At 44.7% G+C, this 24746-nt stretch overlaps 7 non-coding genes across 7 annotated transcripts; 3 read left to right on the top strand and 4 right to left on the bottom strand.

The window, feature by feature from the left end:
• Nucleotides 1-494: 494 nt before the first annotated feature.
• On the top strand, nt 495-613 carry LOC138226687 (5S ribosomal RNA). Its single transcript, XR_011184645.1, has one exon. It is a non-coding gene; the product is annotated as a 5S ribosomal RNA (ribosomal RNA).
• A 636-nt stretch (nt 614-1249) lies between these two features.
• Nucleotides 1250-1413, bottom strand: LOC138226674 (U1 spliceosomal RNA). The gene has a single exon (XR_011184634.1). It is a non-coding gene; the product is annotated as a U1 spliceosomal RNA (small nuclear RNA).
• A 1788-nt stretch (nt 1414-3201) lies between these two features.
• On the top strand, nt 3202-3320 carry LOC138226668 (5S ribosomal RNA). The gene has a single exon (XR_011184630.1). It is a non-coding gene; the product is annotated as a 5S ribosomal RNA (ribosomal RNA).
• Nucleotides 3321-7079: 3759 nt separating this feature from the next.
• On the bottom strand, nt 7080-7221 carry LOC138226689 (U4 spliceosomal RNA). The gene has a single exon (XR_011184647.1). It is a non-coding gene; the product is annotated as a U4 spliceosomal RNA (small nuclear RNA).
• A 1340-nt stretch (nt 7222-8561) lies between these two features.
• LOC138226690 (U4 spliceosomal RNA) lies at nt 8562-8703 on the bottom strand. Its single transcript, XR_011184648.1, has one exon. It is a non-coding gene; the product is annotated as a U4 spliceosomal RNA (small nuclear RNA).
• Nucleotides 8704-8933: 230 nt separating this feature from the next.
• Nucleotides 8934-9050, bottom strand: LOC138226693 (U5 spliceosomal RNA). Its single transcript, XR_011184650.1, has one exon. It is a non-coding gene; the product is annotated as a U5 spliceosomal RNA (small nuclear RNA).
• Nucleotides 9051-14311: 5261 nt separating this feature from the next.
• LOC138226678 (U1 spliceosomal RNA) lies at nt 14312-14481 on the top strand. Its single transcript, XR_011184637.1, has one exon. It is a non-coding gene; the product is annotated as a U1 spliceosomal RNA (small nuclear RNA).
• The last annotated feature ends 10265 nt before the right edge of the window (nt 14482-24746 follow it).

Raw genomic sequence — 24746 nt, 5'->3', positions numbered from 1 at the left:
TAGTACTCGCGCAAGAGACCGGGGGCAGAGCGCGAACGCGGTCCCCCGCCCCCCACAAAGTGCGCGCTCCGGGTTCCCTCTCGGGGCCCTGCAACACAGCGGAAGGGCAGCGAGAAGGAGCCTCTTGCTCTGATGCCGCAAGGCCACAAGAGGGCGGAGGCGCCGCGCGCCCGGCCGACGTGTTGGACCGGTGCGCTTTACGTGCTGAAATAAACACGCGAAAGCCCCGAAATGTTTCCAGAGTGCTGTGCACTGGAGGTTTTTGTCTGGTGAAGACTTGCCTGGTGCTCCTCCGTGCAGATTGTTTGTCCTCCTCCAGTGCGGGACGAGTCAACACAAGGGAGCGCATTCGCCAATATCCAGGCACGCAATGCGATTTGGAAAGCAGCTCCTTTCCAAAGAGTTGCACACGAACGATCCTTCAGTCCCGCTCGGGGGGCACGGAACCCCCGCCACATACAGCTTCAAGTAGCGAGTCAGGCGCTAGGGCTTTCGCTTACGGCCACACCACCCTGAACACGCCCGATCTCGTCTGATCTCGGAAGCTAAGCAGCGTCGGGCCTGGTTAGTACTTGGATGGGAGACTGCCTGGGAATACCAGGTGCTGTAAGCTTTTGCTCTCCCGGCCAGCAGGGGTCGCCGTTGGTGCCGTAGGCTTTGGGAGGAAAACCTGCAGGATGGAAAGGTGATCTATAGCCTCATCTCTAGAGATGTTTTGTTGCTGTGGCATGTGTGTGACCCATATTCAAAAAAAAAAACCCGTCTGTAAAACGAATATCGAAGCTGCCTCTAAATCTGCAAATGAAGATGAGTCGATAAACCACTCGTTTTTCGTATAACTAGACATATATTCATTTGTTACCGATTTCATTCATTGAGCATGGATACAGTAGAGGTACAGCCATTCACTGTTTGACATGTCTGCACTGGTACAGAACCGAGCAATCAGAAAACGGGTGAAACTGTCTTTAGACTCAGCATACAGTACCGAGGCCCCCCATGACCAAATAAAGGCTAACCTCGATAATCAGCCTAAAGAACGCAGACTACAGCAAAACGACTGACTTTGAAAAGGGAATGAACGTCCGGAAGGAGTAGTGGAACTAGCTTGAGATGCTTCTCCGGACCCCTAACTAAAAGCCAGCGAGAACCAGCAGCGGCGTCCACTCCTGTCGAACCGGGATCCTTCCGCAGCCACGCAGCTCGTGGTGTCCTAACCCTCCCGTATCTGATTTTGGACCAAGCACATCAGGGGAGAGCGCGAACGCAGTCCCCCACTTCTAGAAATTATGCAGTCGAGATTCCCACATTTGGGGAATTCGCAGGGGTCAGCACAGCCGGAGTGCAATGGCCGAGCCTCGCCCTGGGTGAACCTCCTTCTTGATCAAGGTATCTCCCCTGCCAGGTAAGCATGAGTTAAACAGGCCCCTGCAAGCGGCCCGCACCCACAGCACAAATCGCGCAGCCTAGGCCACCTCCTCGCCCCGCACGCCACCGCCTCCTGCTGGGCCCACTCTTTCACACACTCACACGCCACACTAACACTCAAAAGTGTGGGCAAAACGAGAAAACGAGCGCGCCGTTTCCTACACATCTGCAGTCGCCGTTGCGCATTCGCAGCATGTCCCGGGATGCAATTCGGCCTCATTTGCATAACTCCAGACCGGCAGATCGCCACGCAAGTTCGCGACGTGCGCCTGCCACACACCGAACAAACCTTTTCAGCAATTTCCAAAAAACGGGCCTGCTCGCCTGCCCACAAGGCTCCGTCTCTTACCTGCTCTCCAGAGCCTGCTGCCTTCTGTGCTTTTCTCTCGGCACCGCTGCAGTGCACACAACTCCTGCAGCGGGAGGGGGGGAGAAAGTTCCCACGCTCCGCCGCAGGGAAGGCTCGCTCCGTGCGCACACGTCCTTTCGATGCCAGTCCAACAAGTGCTCCGCATTAGCTGCGTCGGGGCTCCGGCGTGTCGCACCTCACCTCACCTCGCCCTACCCCCTCCTTGAATGTCTGCCGCTGGGCATGCCCCGCTCTCCTCCGCCTTATCTTATCGCGTGTGAGCACCGACAATGGCCACAATGCCGGGGAATGGCACCTGTAAAGTGTTAATTGGGGCACAGGAACAGCCCGTCTCGTCTCGGGGGGGCCGGCTTCAGAGACAATACAGCAAACACAGCGGGGCGGGGGAAGAAGACGACACCACACATGCGGGTACATTCAGCTCCGGCGGGAACGAGACATTTGTCGGTCTTTTCAAGTGCCGAGAGCCGAGCAATCCTTCACTTGTATCGTTTCTCCCCGGTGACTAGATCTGGCCCTGCGACTCTCGACTGGGCTCACCCCCGGGGCAGCCCAGCAGGTGTGAGCCTGGCCGGCACCCGGATAGGAGATTCCACCCCGGAAAAGCTCCGGTTGCTGCTGCTCCTGCAAGAGGTGTGACTGGGACCAGTAGGGAGCGCTCACCCTGCGGGCTGTGTGGCTCTCTTACGCCCCAGCCTCCTGATGGCGACACTCTGCTGCACAAACAGAGGTCAAACCGAGGTCCCGACCCTCCTTGGCCATTAGGAAACCCCAGGGCGTCTCTCAAAAAGAGACGCCGGGGGTGTCCCTCTGGTGTTAGTGCTCCCCTTTACCCATCAGTCGGGGTCTCCTCCTAATCCCCGTCTCACCTGTAACAATCAATGACGAGGCCCCCCTGTCCGTGAGATTTAGTACTCGCGCAAGAGACCGGGGGCAGAGCGCGAACGCGGTCCCCCGCCCCCCACAAAGTGCGCACTCCGGGTTCCCTCTCGGGGCCCTGCAACACAGCGGAAGGGCAGCGAGAAGGAGCCTCTTGCTCTGACGCCGCAAGGCCACAAGAGGGCGGAGGCACCGCGCGCCCGGCCGACGTGTTGACCCGGTGCGCTTTACGTGCTGAAATAAACACGCGAAAGCCCCGAAATGTTTCCAGAGTGCTGTGCACTGGAGGTTTTTGTCTGGTGAAGACTTGCCTGGTGCTCCTCCGTGCAGATTGTTTGTCCTCCTCCAGTGCGGGATGAGCCAACACAAGGGAGCGCATTCGCCAACATCCAGGCACGCAATGCGATTTGGAAAGCAGCTCCTTTCCAAAGAGTTGCACACGAACGATCCTTCAGTCCCGCTCGGGGGGCACGGAACCCCCGCCACACACAGCTTCAAGTAACGAGTCAGGCGCTGGGGCTTTCGCTTACGGCCACACCACCCTGAACACGCCCGATCTTGTCTGATTTCGGAAGCTAAGCAGTGTCGGGCCTGGTTAGTACTTGGATGGGAGACTGCCTGGGAATACCAGGTGCTGTAAGCTTTTGCTCTCCCGGCCAGCAGGGGTCGCCGTTGGTGCCGTAGGCTTTGGGAGGAAAACCTGCAGGATGGAAAGGTGATCTATAGCCTCATCTCTAGAGATGTTTTGTTGCTGTGGAATGTGTGTGACCCATATTCAAAAAAACGAATATCGAAGCTGCCTCTAAATCTGCAAATGAAGATGAGTTGATAAACCACTCGTTTTTCGTATAACTAGACATATATTCATTTGTTACCGATTTCATTCATTGAGCACGGATACAATAGAGGTACAGCCATTCACTGTTTGACATGTCTGCACTGGTACAGAACCGAGCAATCAGAAAACGGGTGAAACTGTCTTTAGACTCAGCATACAGTAACCACTCGGCCACCTCGTCTAGGAAACTGGGCTGTCCTGACATGGGTTGGCGCACTCCAGTTGATCTTTTTCTTTTTTTTCCCTCATACTCGAGGGTCATTTTCCTGTTCCACATGCGATTTCAACATTTTCCTTGGGAGATGTCAAGCCAGCAAGCCACTGCTGTGGTTCAGTGGCCAGTGTGGAGTTCAGTGGCCCTGTTGTACACAGAAAGCACATTGAGCTCCTTGGACATGAAAAGTTCCAGATAAAAGCCATTTGTCATCCTTTCTCTTGGTGTCGATGTTGCTATTGTATGTAAAGGTGGCAACTTGCTCAGCGAGCAGGCGGAGCACACACCGAATGCAGATGTGTCTGAGTGGTGTGTCCAAGTGGCTGCAAAAGGACAGCACTCCCAGGGCGCCGTGGCTTAGTTGGTTAAGGCGCCTGTCTAGTAAACAGAAAATCCTGGGTCCGAATCCCAGCGGTGCCTTTTTTTGTTCTGTGTTCTCGAACAGAACTGGTCATTATGGACAACCGCATACGTCTAGACTTTATTAAATGCAAGTATTCATTTCCTGTCTTGAACGACTTGTTTTTCTTAAAATGGATGCAACTTGCAAAACATGAAATACAAACCTCGCTAATCAGCGCTCGCGGCTGGCAAAAAAAAAAGAAGTCAGCAATGTTTTTTTCTTTAACCTTAAGCCTGCTAATGGAGAAGAACCTAGTCGCCACATCACATACATCCGTTTCAACGATAAGAAGGTAACAACTATCCTCACTCCAGAGTAAATCTCACGTTGAGGGCATATTTTTTTCCACTTTACCATGAGTCGGGCTCAGCTGCACAGAGGCGAGAGCAGAGCAATGAGGTCAGGGGGATAGGGGAGTCACACGCTGGCGGTTTGAACACGAAGATCACTGAGGGATCCACTGTATGTGGACCCTCCGTGCGCCATCATTCCACACTCCAGACTCTGAATCCTGCCATCTGAGTTAAGATCTCGGCGGAACCTGAGGCGCAGTTCTTTCTTAAAACGTAATCTGGTGAGCATTTCTAGAATCGTAATTGTATAGATGCAGCCTTTAATATGTTGCTAGGTTAAAATTTATGACTTCTTGAACTTCAGTAGGCAACTGCCCTCTTGATTTCGGATTTAATTTCTTTATTACAGGGGCGCTTTTATGATGACAGAGTCAAGTTCAGGTACTTTGCTTGATGGAGGAAGCTCATTTCGGACTCTGTGATCTTCTCACCTGGAAAGGTCCTCTGTACTACTACAAGAGAGAAGTAGAGTCTGGAGGAAGGGACAATTTTATGATGCTTTGGAAGGTAATGTTTTTTTTTTCTTTGAAATCGAAATGAATCAGAATATCAGTGCAAAAGACAAACTCTTGGTTTGGTTTAAAGAGATATGGTTTTAAAACAGACAAAATGTAGAAAACAGGTGTTTCTCACTTTTGGAAAAGAATGGACCGGGGGTAATATTTTACTAGTTGCAGTGCTAAGCTCACTGGGTTACAGCCCTGCAGTGTCACACGAGGGCCAGTGGTGCAATGGATAATGTGTCTGACTATGGATTAGGAGTTTGGAGGTTCGACTCCTGCCTGGCGCTGGTTGTTTTTAAACACATCAGCCTACTCCCTAAGTAGTCTGTGCTACTTACTGCATTGTAATCGTACCCAGTAAGAGATTTCCTTCATGTAAATGAACTGCACCTGACAGCTTTAGAAAAACACCTGGGCTCAGTACGGTGCTGAGAGCTCAAGTTGTGTATAATGTAATAATTTAAGTAGAATAGATTCTAATAATATAATGATCCAGTGTGTTGCACTACTTCACTGCTTCACTGCTCTATGCCGTCTGGAAATAAATCCTCAGACAACTTACTGCCCTGGGCATGTACCAATAAATTACAGGAGCACATCTATATATCACTGTGTTGAAGCAGGAGACACAATCACTGCAAATACATCCTAAATACAGTGTTCCAGCACCTTTACCTCATCCAGAACGTATCATTTCTTGAAAGGAATTGCTGTCCGAATGCACATCTGAATCCCAAACAGAATCTCTAGTAATATACGATCATTTGTGAAACAGGTAAATGTCTCAGGGGCCCATTCCTCATTCTCAAGACACATGTATGCAGTACGTACATCATGCATTGAGCAATAGGGATTAAAGACACCACAGGTAAGGTTAGAAGACATTCTGACTATATTCTAAAATATTGGACTCATATTCTTATGATGGCAGACATGATGCTGTGTTTAAAACCGGGGTTAATGGACATTATATGACTGTCAATTCTGTTTTGTTTTGGAGACTCTTGGCTGCCTATGTGGTACAGTGCAGCGTGAAGAAAACATTTTCCAAAACTGTGTCAGCTCAAAAGTTGTAAGAAAATCTTTCCAGCTGCTTTAACTCTCTTCATTTTTGTCATTTAATTGTCTGTCGGCACTATGTAGCAGCGTTGCATGACAACCCATCTCACCACGGAAAGGAACCTAACAGCTTTTGTAAGAGAGGAGAAAAGGACCTGGCCTGTACGGGACTCGAACCCACAACCTTGGTGTTATTAGCTCTAACCAACTGAGCTAACCAGCCTCACGACAGCAATCCTCTCTGTGCTGCAAAAAATCGAACTCAGGGAATTTCTTTTGCCCTCCTTTGAATTGAAAGCCGTGTAATTCAGTGTACGGGCTTTCTCGTGCAGTTTTATGGTTCTTGTAACCCAAATCCTACACTGGCGTGAAGTGCCCCCCCATTTCACAGCATTTTTCAGCTGATTTAAAATGTACCTAAAGGAGAAGCATTATTGAAGACCATCAATTACCAAGAGCTTTTGTCAAAGGTTTTGGTGGTCATTTTTAATGACCACAGAGCGCTGTGACCTCGGTTTTATATCTCATCCAAGAGACAGCGCCCTTTTACAACACAGCGTCTCCGTCACTATGCTGGGGCATTGGGACCCACACAGACCTCAGGGTGAGCGCCCCCCCGCCGGCACCATTAACACCGCTTCCAGCTGGAAACTTTGTTTTTCCCTGTAGCTCACCCTTATCCGGGTACTGACCTGGCTCACACCTGCTTAGCTTCAGTGGGTTTTCAGTTGCGAGTTGCAAGGGGATGCAAGTGATGGAGCAGCTCGCTGCAAAAGCCACTGCTTTGGCTGGGAATTGAACCAGAGCCTCCCGCGTGGGAAGCGAGAATTTTACCACTAAACCAACAATGCTCAGTGCCCGGGCCTTCAAAAAAGACGCTTTTTTGGTGCTCTGTTAAAAAAGCGTCGACATTACCTCTTTCAAAAGGCTTCACTTTCCTAGTCACATTCCAAGGCTCATTGAACCCGGGCTGTTTCCTCCAGCGGTATAGTATTGCAGTTAGACAGCACGATGCCTGCAAGACTATGTCACGCACTGACGAGACTGTCAAAAATTGCTTTCGACGATTGTATTGCAAACCGGCGGAAGCGGGGTATTGGGAAAAGTTTTCAACTAGCAATAATCGCGCCTCGGCTAAACCTCACAGGCTACGATACTGCCACTGCGCAAAGCTGACGGTTGCCAGGCAACCGCGGGGATCCTATGGAAATCGTTATCAATCGTCTCATGGCATGTTGTTGCTATAACGCTTCATATTTGTCGTCTTCTTCTTCTTCTAGCTTGAGGTTTTGAAGAATTTCATGACAGACAAGGGCTCCGTCGGGAACAAAGGGCGTTGTGAGAAAACTGTTGCTTATTTTCAGCAGCAGAAATACAACCCTTTAAATACAAGATGACAGAACAATGACGAAGGGCATGCCGGGAGGAACTCATGCACTACAGAGGAAAGGGGGCGGGAACGTACAGTTCACATTCAAGCCACAAGTACTCTTCTCGGATGTTGCATAAACAAATCCTAACGTCCTGAAAGCATTGCAGCATGTTTGTGTCCCACTTCCCGTGGCTGCAGGACGACTGACACGAACGGACAAACACAATTTGTGGCGTTTAGCGTGACATAGTCTTGCAGGCATCGTGCTGTCTCACTGCAATACTATACCGCTGGAGGAAACAGCCCGGGTTCGATGAGCCTTGGAATGTGACTAGGAAAGTGAAGCCTTTTGAAAGAGGTAAAGCACTGCACAACAGAAGTGAGGGAGAATCTTACAGGGGAGTCTGAGCGGTGTCTGCATACACGCAGCCCGATACGGGTGCTGAAAGCTTGAGCTACTCTCAATGTCATGCTGCCTTTCCTCGGAGTAAATCTGTTACATTGAAAGAATGCTTCTCGCAGGTTCAAAAAGGGAGGTCCCTTGTTAATTGGAGAAATCAATGATTTCGAATGAATTCTGTATGCGTTAAAAGACAGCTATACACAGAAAACATGCAGGACACTGCTCATGATGTTTCCCGAGCAGAAACACAGTGCGTTTTTCCAAGCCATCTGACAAAGCCCGCCCACTGAAAACTGCAGCAGATCGTGTAAAGACGTTCAACTTTGTAACTACTGCACGCACAGGAAGCAGAATAAATTCCTCTTTTCAAACTGTCAAAGGTTTGCTTTGCGAACACTGCAGGACATCGCACAATCTCTTTTGAACGGGGACAAACGATTTCTTATGGGGCGCAGTAAGACAAGTACAGACAATTAAAAAGCTCCACTCATGCCGACGATGCAGCATGAAGAAGCGCAACCTAACGTTTGACAGACAAAAGCCGGGCGCCCTACGAGCAATATGAAATCAAACTGACAGCACATGGCGTTTCGCGCTGACTCAAAAGTGATCTCGACAGACGCTGTTCTCTGCATAACGCTGAAAGAGCTAAAGAGCGTTTCTGTTGAGACGTAAGAAGCTTGTTTCTTTCTACCATGATGTTACCATGACAAAATCTGTCTTTAAACACCTTGCTCAGTCTCTGACGAGACTGTCGAAAATTGTTTTCGCCGATTGTATTGCAAACAGGCGGAAGCGGGGTATTGGGAAAAGTTTTCAACTAGCAATAATCGCGCCTCGGCTATACCTCACAGGCTACGATACTGCCACTGCGCAAAGCTGACGGTTGCCAGGCAACCGCGGGGATCCTATGGAAATCGTTATCAATCGTCTCATGGCATGTCGTTGCTGTAACGCTTCATATTTGCGGCCGGACACTTCCCGCCCCCCAAAGAAAAGAGCGCCAATCAGACAGGCGGAGACCGAGGACTCACAGAGCAGACGGCCACAGTCGCCATAATAAGAGCGATTGTGAGCGATTTTGTTTTCTCTCTTTGACCAGCCCAGCTGCGCCCCACCCGAAGGCAGGGAAGCACAAAAATTGTATGGAACTCATTCATGCTCCTCTCCATGGAAATCTTTAGTAAAAGGCAAAAGATTTGTACGAGATGAAGAGAAACCAGAGTGCGTGGCAGCACAGCTGCAGGAGCCCAGGCCGCCTTCAAAGCCTCTGCCCTGCCGGTCGTGGTTGGCAATGCACCTGGCCTTACAAACGAGCCAGTGGGGCCCGTTCAGCTCCGGGCTCATCGCCTGCGGCTCTCGGCTTACCTGGCAGGGGAGATACCTTGATCAGCCTGTAGTTAGAGTAGTTGGATTGTTTTCTTGTTTTGTGGAAGCAGTGTTTGTTTTGCAGTTTGAGATGGCAACCTTTGGATCCCGCAAGAATGCTGTACGTTTTGAGCTTTTGGATGACCTCTTCATGGATCGTATGCAGTTCAGCAGAAAAGTGTTACAGAAGGAACTTGGCTTTGAACCTCGGCACTTGGATTTCATTTTCGCTCTCCCAGGTCAGAAAGCATTTGAGGTTGTTTTTGCTACCTATTCTCTGTTTGAACAATGTGTGGATGTGTTTGAGGCAAAAAAAGGGAAAGTTCCTGCCCTTGAGAAGATCAACTTGCAGCCTCTGACACAGAGAGAGAGGAAAACGGTGCATGTTGTTATGTTCTCGGAACTGGCAAAGACGGAGGACATTCACACCTGGCTTAAGCAGTACTGCACCGTCCACCATGGAACTGAGGTTAGAGATGTTGACGGTATAAAAACAGGAGCAAGGAAATTCGAGGTTCGCTTGCTACCGGACAATGTAAATGGAGGCTTAAGGCACCTGCCCTCTACAATCCGGCTGGGCGCCTGCAATGGCTATGTTTTTTATGTGGGACAACCAAAGGTGTGTCGGCGCTGTGGTGCTGTGGGACACCTGGCATCGTCCTGCACTGTGAAATGCTGCAAGACCTGTGGCAAACAGGGACATTTAGCCTCTGACTGTTCAATGCTGCCAAAGTGCAATTTATGTGGTTCGGAAGGACACGTTTTTAAGAACTGCCCTCACGCCTACGCCAATAAACTCAAAATGAGAAAGGATGAGGCAGTGCTTGTTTCAGCCAAACCAGCCCGAAAAGCCAAAGCAAACAACAAGTCAAACAAAGAACCCTTGTTGGACAAAGACTCTCAGCCTCCAGCCAGGATCAGTCCTGCTGTGGCTCCGGGGCCGGTGGAAGAGAAATCCACTACGCTCCCACAACCGCAGACTGCACCAGACAAGCACGAGGGTTTGAAAACCCCCGAGAACAGCGAGGACCCCTCCCCCACTCCTGCTCCTCAGAACGAGGGCCAGTGTGGGGCCCCCCGGTGGAGCGGGTCCAGCGAGGATACCCAGGATTCAGAGGAGCTGCTTTTCTCAGACTCTGCAAGTGCTACAGATGCCCTCCTCTCCTCCATCCAGTCCATCACGGAGGATCTGCAGCAGCTGGTGGGTGAGGGGGAAGAGGAGACTGGTGCATCGGCTGCACCCCTTTCCCCTCAGTGCTCCCAGGAGCTGGACTTGAGGAAAAGGAAAAATGACTCTGTTTTCTCCCCGAGCGAGGAGGAAGGAGAGCATGGCGATGGGGACAGCTGGAACCCCTCCACCCCTCCCTCTACCCCCTTCCTTGAAATGGACTCCGTGAATGCTTTTACTGCTGCCACCCTGATGAAGGCTCATTCAGAGGATGGCTGGCAGGAAATTGGTAAGAAGAAAAAGAAAAAGAAGAAGGTAACAGGTGAGACCGAAGAGAAATGTGTTTTGTAAAGACTGGTTCCACTTTCTTATGTAATATGGATCTAAACATAATATCTCTTAACACCAGAGGTATCAATGACAGAGTTAAATGCCAGTCTGTCTTTGATTACCTCCAGCAGAGAGAGGGAGATGTGTTGATGTTGCAGGAGTGTGCTTTAGCCTATCAAGAGAGGTATAAAACCTTTGAAGATAGGTGGGATAAAGGGCCTTCTGTTTGGTCAGGGGACAATAACAACAGAGCCTCTGGCGTGGCCATTCTTTTCAAAGGATGGGCTTTCAAATTGAAAAGTATTCAGAGGGTCATAGATGGCAGGTTGCTTTGTGTGGATGTGGAATGGGGGACCGTTAACCTGCGGCTAATCAATGTGTATTGTCCTACTGACGTGGGAGGAAGGGTGGAGCTACTCAAGGCACTCTCCCCCCTATTGTTATGTAGCACAGACGTGATAGTGGGAAGGGATTTTAATTGTATCTTAGAGCACACAGACAGGCAGTCTAGCTCGCCGATAAAATTGGATTCCAGCTCACTGGCCCTGCAAAACTTAGTTCAAGACTTTAAACTCTCAGACACATATAGATGTATATATCCCACAACAGCAGGATACATGGTCAGGGAGGAATAGCAGCTCCAGAATTGACTATTGCTTTGTCTCAGAGAGAGTGAAAGTTGTTGGGGTCACTCTTCAGCCTGTCTTCTTCTCAGATCATCAGGCTTTAGGGTGTAGAGTGGAACTCCAGGGCGGGACTGTCTTTGGCCCAGGCCTCTGGAAACTCAACACAAAGCTGCTAGAGAACGAGGGGGTAGTATCCCGCTACAAGGAGAAACTATCACAGTGGCTGTCCTTGCAGTGTCTGTACGGGTCAGTAGGAGAGTGGTGGGAGGAGGTGAAGGTGAGGACAAAGGCCTTTTTCATGGCTGAGGGAAGGAAGGCTGCTGCCAGACGGAGAGGAGTGCTAGCCAGGAAACAGAGGCAGCTGCAGCGTCTCTACACGATGCTGCACAGTGGCTTCGATGTGCTCGAGGATATCACCCTTTTAAAAAAGGACATCGGGAGCATAGCCGAAGAAAGTAGTCGAGGAGTGCTGTTAAGAAGCAGAGTGCAGTTCTTGGAAGAAAATGAAAAGTGTACTCGCTTCTTTTTCAGGAAAGTGGTGGGCTCCAAGTCTGTCATGGAAAGTGTAGTTGATGAGGAGGGACGAGAGAGAACAGAGCCGAGTGCTATCCTCTCCTGCACCGAGGCCTTCTACTCAAGACTGTACAGCTCTACAGAGGTAAAGGATAAAGAAATTCTTTTTTTTACCTCAAAGCTAGCAAACGTTTTGAGTGAAGAAGATAGGGAAGTACTTGAGAGGGATTTGACAGTAGAAGAGCTGAGACAGGCTATGGAGAGCTTACAGAAGGGGAAAACTCCGGGTGCTGACGGGCTCCCTAAAGAATTTTACTGCACCTTTTGGGATCTGCTTCAGGATCCGCTACTGCTCCTATTCGAGGAAAGCTATAAGACAGAATTGCTGCCTGACTCCTTAAGAGAAGGCACTATCTCTCTCCTGTTTAAGAAAGGAGCAAAGAATGACATAAAGAACTGGAGACCCCTCAGCCTGTTAGGCGTGGACACTAAGATCCTGTCCAAAGCCCTTTTCCTGCGCCTACAAAATGTAGTGGCCTCACTGGTAGGGAAAGAACAGACTTGTGGGATAGCAGGATGCCTGATGAGCGACAACCTGGCCTTGTTGAGGGATGTCTGTCTGTACTCAGAGGATCGCTCCCTCCCTCTGTGCATTTTAGGTGTAGACCTAGAAAAGGCCTTTGACCGCCTAAACCGGCAGTACTTAACATCGGTACTTGAGCACATGAAGTTTGGCCCCATCATGAGAAAGTGGATTAACCTGCTGTACACAGGTAGCAACAGCAGAGTAATGGTTAATGGCAATAGATCACGCCCCTTTGAAGTCTGTTCAGGGGTGAGGCAGGGCTGCCCATTATCCCCCTTGTTATTCGTTTTGGCTATGGAGCCCTTAGCCTGTGCCTTGCGCCAGGATCAGGCCATTAATGGGATACCAGTGCCTGGAAGTGGGGGAGGAGAGGTAAAGACATCTCTATACATGGATGACTTCACCCTGCTCCTCTCTGACAATGCCTTAATTAGCAGAGCTCTGCAGTGTTGTGAGCGTTTCTCTTTGGCTTCCTCCGCAAAAATTAACAAATCTAAGAGTGAGATTTTTTATCAGAACTGGAGGGAGCCAAAAGAAGGACATGATCTCAGGCTGCAAGAGAAGAGAATTAAGGTCCTGGGGGTGTATTTTGGAGAAGAGATGGGAACAGTAAATTGGCAGAACAAATTGCCAATCTTAAACAAAAAACTGATGCAATGGAAGGACCGAGACCTCACCATGACAGGGAAGGTGCTGGTCATCAAAGCCGAGCTCTTGCCTGTCTTGAAGTTTCTGGCTTCTACCTTCCCAATCCCACACCGTGTTGCGGCGGTGCTGAGGAGATTGATGTTTCAATTTCTATGGGGTGGGAAGCAGGAAAGACTCAGAAGGGAAATAATGTACAGGCCGCTACCCTCAGGGGGGAAGTCTGTCCCAGATATTGCTACGAAGCTGCTGTGCATTTTCCTGGCCTCTGTGCTGAGAGGCTTTGCAACAGCACCTGCAGCGCGTACCTGGACTTATTTTTCCAGGCTCTGGGTAGGTAAGGAGGTGTTCAGAGCGTGGGGTGTCAGACCCAAGCTGGACGTCCCACTCTCTGACACATGCCCTGCAATTTATGGGACAGTTAAAAGTTTTCTAAGATCTCACCCAATTGGCCATATTCCCCTCCGAGATGTCCAGTTCAAAAACTGGAAGATTTCATTGCACCCCAGAACAACAGGCAGACCCCTGTGGGCATTTTAACATCAGCCCAAACAAGGAAGGTGTGGAAACACACATCCTCTAAGTTTCTGTGCAACATTCACAGAGATTTTGCCTGGAGTGTCGTCCACCAGTTCATACCGGTACGAACTTTCTTGTTCCGTAGGGGCCTCACCCCCATACCTCGCTGCGTTAGGGTGGGCTGCGGCGAGGAGGAGACTGTGACCCATCTCCTGTGGTCCTGCTTTTTTGCTAAGGCCTTCTGGGCACAGTTTGAAGATTGGTTGCAGGCTCTCTCGCCCCAATTTACCCTGACCGCTGCTTTCGTCATATACGGCATCTCTCCTGTCAAACTTCCTCCTGACATGTTTGACAGGATCTGGGCCGTGGTGAACAGTGGGAAAGACGCCCTGTGGAGAGTGAGGAACATGGGGCTGTTCAAAGGCATAGAGGTCCCATTCAAGGCAGCAGGTAGCCTGGCCCTGTTCATCACCTGAGAGAACTATTACCTCAGAGATCTGTGGAGAGAAGGGAGGGAGGAAGCAGAAAATCTGTGGGAAATAGAGAGCATAGGTCAATATCTCAAGAAACTTTGAAAAACATTATCATGTTTAAGTAAAGAATGTGATTTGCACCAGAAAAAAAGAAAATTGTTGCTATGTAACTGTTACCGTGTCAAAATGTAATGAGATGTGATCATATATACTGTTTTAAGTATGTATATTAATGTAAAGCTTTCTGATTTGTGATGTCCTGTATTTTTTTGTGAAAAGAAAATCAAGTTCTTAAAAATCGAAATCGGTTCACCCAGGGCGAGGCTCGGCCATTGCACTCCGGCTGTGCTGACCCCTGCGAATTCCCCAAATGTGGGAATCTCGACTGCATAATTTCTGGTAGTGGGGGACTGCGTTCGCGCTCTCCCCTGATGTGCTTGGTCCAAAATCAGATACGGGAGGGTTAGGACACCACGAACTGCGTGGCTGCGGAAGGATCCCGGTTCGAAAGGAGTCGACGCCGCTGCTGGTTCTCGGTGGCTTTTAGTTAGGGGTCCGGAAAAACATCTCAAGCTAGTTCCACTACTCCTTCCGGAGGTTCATTCCCTTTTCAAAGTCAGTCGTTTTGCTGTAGTCTGCGTTCTTTAGGCTGATTATCGAGGTTAGCCTTTATTTGGTCATGGGGGGCCTCGGTACTGTATGCTGAGTCTAAAGACAGTTTCACCCGTTTTCTGATTGCTAGGTTCTGTAGGTTCTGTACCAGACATGTCAAACAGTGAATTGCTGTACCTCTATTGTATCCGTCCTCAATGAATGAAATCAGTAACAAATGAATATATGTCTAGTTATACGAAAAACAAGTGGTTTATCGACTTATCTTCATTTGCAGATTTAGAGGCAGCTTCGATATTCGTTTTACAAACTGTTTTTTTTTAATATGGGTCACACACATGCCACAGCAACAAAACATCTCTAGAGATGAGGCTATAGATCACCTTTCCATCCTGCAGGTTTTCCTCCCAAAGCCTGCGGCACCAACGTATGCTATTGCAGACACCAACGTAGCCTAGATAGAAAACCGAAATAGCCGTGGGTTTGCTTGCTGGTCTGAAGGATCTCTCTTCGAATCTCTATCATTTGTCAATGGAAGTAAAAGGCGCTGCAATCTCATACGTTCAGAATCAAACCCGCAGCTGTTGTTCGACTTTATTTCTTGACTAATTACAACTGAGTGTCGCATGAGCAGTTACATAAACTTGTCTGGTATATTTGAACACAAATGCCGTTCTTCAATTAAAACTAACAGTACATTGTCAGGGACATTCAGTTCTATACAAACAAGAGACAGACAAGAGAATATTTCTACCGTTCATGTGGACTACGTGTTGACTTACTGATCGGAATAATTAAAAAGTTCGGGCTCATAGCCGATGCAGTGCGTGCTAATTAGAACAGCAACGCTGAGCTCTCAGCACCGTACTGAGCCCAGGTGTTTTTCTAAAGCTGTCAGGTGCAGTTCATTTACATGAAGGAAATCTCTTACTGGGTACGATTACAATGCAGTAAGTAGCACAGACTACTTAGGGAGTAGCCCGATGCGTTTAAAAACGACCCGAGCCAGACAGGAGTCGAACCTGCAATCTCCTGAACCGTAGTCAGACGCGTTATCCATTGCACCACTGGCCCTGGTGTGATACTGCAGGACTGTAACCCAGTGAGATCAGTACTGCAACTAGTAAAATATTACCCCCGGTCCATTCTTTTCCAAAAGTAAGAAACACCTGTTTTCAACATTTTGTCTGTTTTAAAACCATATCTCTTTAAACCAAACCAAGAGTTTGTCTTTTGCACTGATATTCTGATTCATTTCGATTTCAAAGAAAAAAAAAACATTATCTTCCAAAGCATCATAAAATTGTCCCTTCTTCCAGACTCTACTTCTCTCTTGTAGTAGTACAGCAGACCTTTCCAGGTGAGCAGATCACAGAGTCCGAAATGAGCTTCCTCCATCAAGCAAAGTACCTGAACATGACTCTGTCTTCATAAAAGCACCCCTGTAATAAAGAAATTAAATCCAAACTCAAGAGGGCAGTTGCCTACTGAAGTTCAAGAAGTCATCAATTTTAACCTAGCAACACATTAAAGGCTGCATCTATACAAGTACGATTCTAGAAATGCTCACCAGATTACGTTTTAAGAAGGAACTGCGCCTCAGGTTCCGCCGAGATCTTAACTCGGATTGCAGGATTCAGAGTCCGGAGTGTGGACTGATGGCGCACGGAGGGTCCACATACTGTGGATCCCTCAGTGATCTTCCCCGTGTTCAAACAGCCAGCGTGTGACTCCCCTGTCCCCGTGACCTCATTGCTCTGCTCTCGCCTCTGTGCAGCCGAGCCGGACTCATGGTAAAGTGGAAAAAAATATGCCCTCAACGTGAGATTGACTCTGGAGCGAGGATAGACGTTACCTTTTTATCGTTGAACAGGATATATGTGATGTGGCGACTACAGATGCAGCCATTCAAAATGCGCGGTAAAAACCCGCGGTACGGTAACCTACCCACAAGCCACCGCGGGGCACCGGAGGGTACCGCAGGGCAAGTGATTGGCTGGCCAAAATGACCGACAGGGGCACTCGTGGTGCATTGGTTGGTAGTGCAAAGATTTAATCATTTAATGTCTTTACTGTGCACATTTTAATCCGCTTAGTTTTGAATATTTATATGGATTTTACCACTAAAGGGAAATTTTAGTAGCTGAGCATAAAAAGAAGAGGAGCATAACGCATCTGAAGGTCATAAACGATATTAATTTAGGAACATAAACATTACTGTATGTATGTAAACTGTACCGTGTATGGCTTGTCTTGGTAGTTTAAAGAAAAAATACACACCAGTCTTCCATTTCTCCCTAAACATTTTAAGCATGAAAGTTTTATGAAACGGTACCCAAATATACGATTGCTGTATAGAATGAATTTTAATTTTAAAAAATTATTTAACACGAACATTAAGCTGTTTACATCTTCCGCCTGAGAACAGTCACCCGTTGCTACCCAACGCAGAATGGTGATTGGCTGACACCATCTGACACCCCTCTGATTGGAGAAAAAAGACGTGCTGGTTTGCTATACCAGGAAGAGGATTTCTTTCTATTCAAAACGTGTATTTTAAAAGTTTAAGAAGTAAAAACCTTACAGCGTACACAGATTTCTAAACTGATCAGGATCGTTATCTTTGTCTTATGCATAATAATGTTCACCGCTCTGTCCAGCAAATTAATAATAAACTTTATTTTATATAGTTTTTTAAACGAATAAGTAATTAGATTGCTCATAAACCTAATCACTTGCTTTTTCTTTTTATTTAGGCTCAGATTTCAACTATAGATCGTATTATTAATAACCATAATAACAACCAACCAACAAAAACAACCATATAAACATAATACCAACCAAAAACATAGATAACAACCACAATACAAAATCAAATAATCAAACCATTTTACACTCGCAAAGTCCTCCAATTATCATAATCCCGCCCCTTATGCAAAACCAAACCTTCCTCCCATCCCAGTTTATCCTGTTTATCATAAACAAAATCCACCTCAATTTTCAACATAAAGCATTACAAAAAATCAATACCACAACACTCCATACTCAACAACGATAATTCACAAACAGCCAGAACATGTAACTACACATTCCCAAACATACCCAAACATAGCCCCGCCCCTTATGCAAAACCAACATCCCTCCCCTGTTCTCTCTCTCCCCTGGCGGTTGTAATTGTTTTTATTTTCAAATAAATTTTAGCAAAGTCATGTATTTTAAAAATCTTAAGATTTTTCTATTTATGTCTTTATTTAGTGGTTTCATTAGTGACTAAGGCTAAACTTTCTTGGAAAAATGTCTTTTATGTAAACCATGTTTGCTATTAATTCATTCAGGGCTAAAATATGTTCATTGTCTTCTAATGAAAGAAGGGTTCCTTTCGCCGTAGTCGGGAGCCTAGCCTTTAACTAGTAAGTACTGTATTTACTGGGTTTTTTTTTGGGGGGGGGTGTCTTTCGCTGGAAATCTCGCCTCCTACTTTGAAAATACCCGTGAAACCGGTTCAATTCGTCACAGCCAGCACTCCTGCAGAGAGTTGGGTTGTACAGTACTTGCAGTGTATACAGTACACGCGTTATGCTCTTCGTTAATGTCTGTGAAGTTTTATTTAATCTCTGAGCCATACTGATTCTTCTGGAAGCCAGTTTCCGCCAGGGAGTAAAAAAAAAACACACTATGGTATTCTCTCCAATGCAGTGCAGTTAAAAACATACCTCTGATGCTGCTCCTAAATGAATATCGTTTATGACCATCAGAAGCTTTATGCTCCTTTTCTTTTTTCCAGTGGATTGAACAGGGAGAGGCATTTCATGATGTACTTTTCACTGATGAAACAACAGTGGCTCTGGAACAGTTTTCAACCATGTCGTTTTATAAAAAGGGGAGATATGTACACGTTACTGAAGCTAAAAGTTTAGCCTTTGTCACTGATGTAAACACTAAATAAAGACATATAGAAATCCCTACTTTACAGACTGTATATGGCTGGTATTGGTAGTTTAAAGAAAAAATACACACCAGTATTCCACTTTCTCCCTAAACATTTTTAGGATCAGAGTCTTACATGTGGTTATTTCGAAAACGTTTGTACGTGCTCCTTCTTACCATGTTACTGTTTACCGTTACTGACCATATTAAGTTTAAGTGCCTGTGGGCACTTTTCCTGTCCGTGGGGGGTGGACCGTCTTTCATTAGAAGGTTAGTCTGTTCTACTCTGAGAATGTAGAGGGGGTGGGAAGTGTCCGCGGTCATTTAATTAGTATTAAAATCTTAGTTATCTTTCTAGTTCACAGGTTTGCATGCATAATTTAATTTTGAAAGCCACTGAGACATCAGGTACTACTGTTGTATTTATGAAAAAGAAACAAAACAAAAAACATACTAACAACTGTGCCATCCTACTCCTTAGTTAATACATTTTATTATTCATAAACAGTTAACATTGTTAGCAAAATATTTTGAATTATATTTAACCCTATTTTTTCTTTAGTTTTGTATTTAACTTATTATATGATAGTCAGACTTAATGTATATTAATGTATATTTGAACAATGAAAATATATTTTTACAAGATTTTACATTAAGCACTTAAAATTAATATGGTTAATAATAGTAAACTGTAACATGCTGTAACAAGATCGGTTAACTGCGAAGAAAATCCTTTCAGAGAAATTTTTCAGGTGTGAAGAACAAACCTGTTCCCACACACCCTGCCCCCACTACCATTAGAATATACACAAACATTTTAGCGTTTCATTCTGAGCAGAAGACCCTCACACCTGAAGAGTGCTGGCTGTGACGAATTAAACCGGTTTTACAGGTTTCAATCACAGATTGGGACTCAGTAAAGTAACACACAGCGCCACTGGATTTGATAATACTGTACCTAACCAAAATCCGCAATATGGAAACAGAACCTAATTGTTGATAGATGATGTACTCGTAACATTTTTTCAAGACGAACTACAACATTTAAAAAATGACTTGTATGTACTTGATATCTCTAATCAATCCACGGGTTCCAGCACAAAACGAAACTAAAACGCATACCGTTTAGCGCTTCTTATTAGTTGCTCAAAAGTAATATGGCCGTATGAAATGCATAATATAAACCTAGAAACATATACGTGAGCAGTACTTAAGCACTGTAGTATCGGTGTTAAGACATACCTCTCAAATACTGTAAATCAAGTTAAAAATATCTCAAGACCGATTCTGGTCGTAATTAAACCATGTTTTCTTTTTCATCTTGAAATAACTCATTTCTAAATACCTTTTTCACTGTTAACATCTTGTAGCAACTTTGCGACAAAATATACACTCTGACAGTTCATCCTGCTACCAACATTAAATAAAACAAATCTTAAGATTTCTATATTTATGTCTTTATTTAGTGGTTTCATTCGAAGCTTACAATGTTTAGGGAGAAATGGAATACTGGTGTGTATTTTTTTCTTTAAAGTACCGAGACCAGCCATATACTGTATGTTAAGATTTCCCTTCAGTGGTAAAATTAGATATGAATATTCAATACTTAAACGGGCACAGTTAAGACATTAAATATACATATACATATTGTATACAGTACAGTTTGCATACGGTAATATGTTTATGTTACGCGATTAAAAAATAAATAAATAAAACTGGAAGGTCCAGCACCACCATTATGTTTATATGGTTGTTTTTGTTGGTTGGTTGTTATTATGGTTATTAATAATACGATCTATAGTTGAAATCTGAGCCTAAATAAAAAGAAAAAGCAAGTGATTAGGTTTATGAGCAATCTAATTACTTATTCGTTTAAAACGCTATATAAAATAAAGTTTATTATTAATTTGCTGGACAGAGCGGTGAACATTATTATGCATAAGACAAAGATAACGATCCTGATCAGTTTAGAAATCTGTGTACGCTGTAAGGTTTTTACTTCTTAAACTTTTAAAATACACGTTTTGAATAGAAAGAAATCCTCTTCCTGGTATAGCACACCAGCACGTCTTTTTTCTCCAATCAGAGGGGTGTCAGATGGTGTCAGCCAATCACCATTCTGCGTTGGGTAGCAACGGGTGACTATTCTCAGGCGGAAGATGTAAACAGCTTAATGTTCGTGTTAAATATTTTTTTTAAATTCAATTAAACGGGCACAGTTAAGACATTAAATATACATATACATACTGTATACAGTACAGTTTGCATACGGCAATATGTTTATGTTACGCGATTAAAAAATAAATAAATAAAAATGAAAAGTCCAGCACCAGCTGGATTCGAACACACAACCTGCCAGTTGGTAGTCACGCACCTAGACCAGTAGGCTACAAGACAGCTCGCATGACCAGGTAGGCGAAACAGCCCTACATAGCTCTGCCGCAGTACACGGATATAATCATACCGTTATTAAATTCTTTAGATACGCGATTCCATATTATATTCCCTTTTAATCAAATTCTAAAAGTATGCTTGTTGACGTATCCGGTATCACGTTAGTTAAAGACTTCGAAGCTTACAATGTTTAGGGAGAAATGGAATACCGGTGTGTATTTTTCCTTGTGATATTTTAAGCTCTAGTTGAATGATAGGTGTCGCATTTTAAATCATTCTCGTAGCTAGAAATTATGAAACGCCCTGTTAAAAGCAAGGAAGTTTTTATGCCCCGTTGAAGTAAAACAAAATGCCTGACAAAGTATGGCTTGGACAGATTCCAAGTGCTTGTACAAATGTGCTAAAGAAATTATACTTTGAGTATACAGCTTGTCCAAAGTCATCCATTATTAATACTATTAGTAATATCTTCAGTAAAGGTTTTGATGCATAAATATTTCTGATAAAGGTAGGTTGTGTACTTTTGTCCAACTGAGCAGTCTTGCTTTCATAAAATATACCAACATTTGAATGACTGATGATTAACATGCTGTAATACACAGTTCAAAATTAAAGGCTCGAATGCTATACATGAGAGGTTAAGCTCCCCCTGGCGGTTTTACAAGGCGACGCCGGATAGCTAGTCACATGACACACGTGATACCGCGTGATACCCCGGTGGGCGTGTCGCGGTATGCCGTGAAATACCTCACCCATTTTGAATGGCTGCATCTGTAGGTTCAATTTTGTATCCTCTTTAAAAGATTAAGGACTGGGGTGAGCGTGATTTACCACCCTTTCAGCTAAGAACCCGACGTGCGGACCGTTTAAGCTGCATAGACTCGGTCGTTTAACTCTTCTCCATTAGAAGGGTTAAGGTTAAAGAAAAAAACATTGCTGACTTCTTTTTTTTTTTGCCAGCCTCGAGTGCTGATTAGCAAGGTTTGTATTTCATGTTTTGCAAGTTGCATCCATTATAAGAAAAACAAGTCGTTCAAGACAGGAAATGAATGCTTGCATTTAATTAAGTCTAGCCGTAGGCGGTTGTCCATAATGACCAGTTCTGTTCGAGAAGAAAGAACAAAAAAGGCACCGCTGGGATTCGGAGCCAGGGTCTCCTGTTTACTAGACAGGCACTTTAAGCAACTAAGCCACGGTGCCCCAGGAGAGCTGTCCTTTGACAGCCACTTGGACACACCACTCAGACACATCTGCATTCGGTGTGTGCTCCGCCTGCTCGCTGAGCAAGTTGCCACCTTTACATATAATAGCAACATCAACACCAAGAGAAAGGGTGACAAATGGCTTTTATCTGGAACTTTTCATGTCCAAGGAGCTCAATGTGCTTTCTGTGTACAACAGGGCCACTGAACTCCACACTGGCCACTGAACCACAGCAGTGGCTTGCTGGCTTGACACCTCTCAAGGAAAATGTTGAAATTGCATGTGGAACAGGAAAATGACTCTCAGGTGCCCATTGCTCATTTTCAGACACATTTATGCAATACTTTCACCATGCGTTGAGCAATAGGGATTAAAGATAGCAGAGGTAAGGTTTAAAAGTGATTCTGAGGTGCAACACATCAGCGATACAGCTAGGCATCTGAAATGCGGGGTTTGAGAGCCCTTCAGGGAACACCGTACCCTAAAGGTACCAGAAGTCCACTAGTATAAGCATTAAGTCACTGTCACCCCTGTTACAATGTGATTGCTACATATCTTCATTTCTTTGGTTTTTAAGGAGTAAGAGTGCAGGGGGTCTAAATCTGCGATCCAGTGTGTTGAAGTATTTCACAAGACTACCTGTAGCCCGTCTGAAAATAAATCCTCATTCTGATTATTGCCCTGGGCATGTACCAAAAAATTACTGAGCATATATATATCTCACTGTGTTGAAGCTAGAGACCTGTATGTAATAATATGATGCTAAAATGTTATTTTCACATATATTAATGTAATAAATGATTGCTTATGCTTTATAAACAAACCTAATTAAAATAAAAGCTTAAGTTTTGTATTTATCTTGTACCATAGAACATGATTTTCTTTGTATTTCAAGCCCACAGTCCAAAGTGTCCAAATGACGCACTACATGATATAAGGAAGATTATCACATGCATATCGGTATTATCTTTCTTATGAAAATGCATTCCTTTCATTACCTTTTACTTTTTAAAATGAACTCAAATTGTGTATAATGTAATAATTTAAGTAGAATAGATTCTAATAATATAATGATCCAGTGTGTTGCACTACTTCACTGCTTCACTGCTCTATGCCGTCTGGAAATAAATCCTCAGACTGCTTACTGCCCTGGGCATGTACCAATAAATTACAGGAGCACATCTATATATCACTGCGTTGAAGCAGGAGACACACAATCACTGCAAACACATCCTAAATACAGTGTTCCATCACCTTTGACCTCATCCAGAACATATCATTTCTTGAAAGGGATTGCTGTCCGAATGCACATCTGAATCCCAAACAGAATCTCTAGTAATATACGATCGTTTGTGAAACATGCAAATGACTGTCTCAGGGGCCCATTCCTCATTGTCAGACACATGTATGTAATGCTTTCACCGTGCATTGAGCAATAGGGATTAAAGACGCCACAGGTAAGGTTAGATGTCATGTTCTATGATCATTTCTTTCAGCATTAGGGACTAAATATACTAAACGTATGATGCTAAAATGTTATTTTCACATATATTAATGTAATAAATGATTGCTTATGCTTTATAAACAAATCTAATTAAAATAAAAGCTTAAGTTTTGTATTTATCTTGTACCATAGAACATGATTTTCTTTGTATTTCAAGCCCACAAAGTGTCCAAATGTTCTATGATCATTTCTTTCAGCATTAGGGACTAAATATACCAAACGTATGATGCTAAAATCCTGAAAAAAGGATGTGCTCCATCTTGTCAGTAGATTGGATTCCAAAACTGATTTGGGTCAATATACATTATCTTTGAAGATAAGGTACAGTCTACTGTAGGGAACCATCAACTTAGAAAGCATTGGCCTTCCCTGGGGGTCAGGTAGGTGCAAAAGATAAACCTTTATCCTATCTTTATATTAAGATAAGTGGCCAAGCAGTATTTTTCCAAGTTTCACCAAGCTCATCATGTTGCCATAGTAGACAAAGTTCTATAAAATGTTAAATAACTTTTAAAAAAAGCATCTTGGTCTTTCAGTACTGTACAAGGTGAATTAAACTGTCCCTGGTAATAAAAAGTAATTAGAAGCATCTCAGAAACTTTATCTCTAGAAACATTAGCTGTTTTATATCATGTAATTTAGTGTGATGTTGTCAGAATTCAAGGACATTATCACACACAGAAATTGGTTCAGTTAAATCTAAAAAACACAGCTAAACATGGGTTTAAATGTAACAGAAGTCTTACCTCTTGTCAAAAGATTTAATTCAAGAAGCGATGTAATAAATGATTGCTTATGCTTTATAAACAAATCTAATTAAAATAAAAGCTTAAGTTTGGTATTTATCTTGTACCATAGAACATGATTTTCTTTGTATTTCAAGCCCACAAAGTGTCCAAATGACGCACTACATGATATAAGGAAGATTATCACATGCATATCGGTATTATCTTTCTTATGAAAATGCATTCCTTTCATTACCTTTTACTTTTTAAAATGAACTCAAATTGTGTATAATGTAATAATTTAAGTAGAATAGATTCAGGTAGGAAATAT

This window comes from Lepisosteus oculatus, unplaced genomic scaffold (genome assembly GCF_040954835.1).
Source record: "Lepisosteus oculatus isolate fLepOcu1 unplaced genomic scaffold, fLepOcu1.hap2 HAP2_SCAFFOLD_160, whole genome shotgun sequence".
NCBI lineage: Eukaryota > Metazoa > Chordata > Actinopteri > Semionotiformes > Lepisosteidae > Lepisosteus > Lepisosteus oculatus.
This window is presented reverse-complemented; position numbering and strand designations above follow the sequence as displayed.